Source organism: Marmota marmota, unplaced genomic scaffold (genome assembly GCF_001458135.2).
Source record: "Marmota marmota marmota unplaced genomic scaffold, marMar, whole genome shotgun sequence".
NCBI lineage: Eukaryota > Metazoa > Chordata > Mammalia > Rodentia > Sciuridae > Marmota > Marmota marmota.
Genome location: NW_026000205.1, coordinates 8,295,206 through 8,296,717, shown reverse-complemented (window position 1 = coordinate 8,296,717; position 1,512 = coordinate 8,295,206).

Sequence of the window (1,512 nt, the reverse complement as noted above, 5' to 3'; positions counted from 1 at the left end):
GGGGGGGGGGGGGTAGAGAGAGTCTTGTTTGTAGTGGGGTTATTTACAAAGCCCACTTACTTCCTTTTGTGCTTTGGGGTAAAGAACTGGAAACTATCAAAGTTCTCCCATCTAGAAAATGAGTTTGTACCTCAGAAGGCTCATGAGAGGGGTGGATGAAAAGACATTGGAAAGAGGTCATTGGAACAGAGCTTGCTATGTGACTAACAAAATTACTTCTTACTCAGGCATGAATTCTACTAAGTGAAAATCACAGTCAACCCCCGCCCTACAGGGGTTGGGGCTGTAGCCCAGTGGTAGAGCGCTTGCCTGGCATATAGGAGGCACTGGGTTCGATCCTTATCACCACATAAAAATAAACAAGTAAAATAAAGGCATGCTATTCATCTATAACTACAAAAAAACAAGCCCTACAACCTAAATGTCGCCTAGCAGCACACTTGATGGTCCTTTATCTTGAGTTCCAAGAGCAGTGACACCAGAATTACTGAAGCTTGTGATAACATGGTGACAGGAGTGGGAGCAATGTTAAGAATGGGGCTTTGGGGGCTGGGGTTTAGCTCAGTGGTGGAGTGCTTGCCTCTCACATGTGAGGTACTGGGTTCAGTCCTCAGCACCGTAAAAGGTATTGTGTCTATCTACAACTAAAAAAGAATGGGGCTTTGTATCTTGAACTTCCTGTTCCTCATTTGATATTACATCGTTAATATCTTCTTGGGGGGAGGGGTTTACTGGGAATGGAACCCAGAAGTGCTTAACCACTGAGCCATATTCCCAGCCCTTTTTATTTTTTGAGACAGAGTCTCACTAAGGAGCACAGAGCCTTGGCAAATTGCTGAGGCTGACCTCAAACTTGTGATCTTCCCGTCTCAGCCTCCCAAGCCGCTGGGATTATAGGCATGCATCACCACGCCCGACCAATATTAACACTTATACAAATATGACAGTATTATAAAATACTTCAGATATTTAAAAAGATACCTCTGGGCAGGGTGGCATACGCCTGTAATCCCAGTGGTTTGGAAAGCTGAGGCAGGAGGATCTCCGTTTCAAAGCCAGTCTTAGCAACTTAGGCTGCAATTCTGTCTCAGAATTTTAAAAAAAGCTGGGGATGTGGCTCAGTGGTTAAGTGCCCTTGGGTTCAACTCCTGGTACCTAAAATAAGTAAATAACCACGAAGACCCATGTCCCACTTCCCAGCTTAGGAAACAATAGGTACCAGAGAGAGAACCAATTTTGACAGCAGCCCCAATCCATCCCCTTCAGCAGTAACCCCACCCTGGATTCCGCTTCTTTACCTTGGCGGACTTTTGCTACATTAGTATTTTTGGTTTTTATATATAAGTTATCAGAGCCCACACACACTGAAAATGATTTGGCAAACATTCACGGCTTTTGCAAACTCAAATTCGTTGATTTCTCGCTCACTATTAAGGGCCCTCTCCAGCCACGCATGGCGCTGTGCTGCCTCTCCTGTCCCTTTATAAGAATTCATGGTAGGACGGGCAAGAA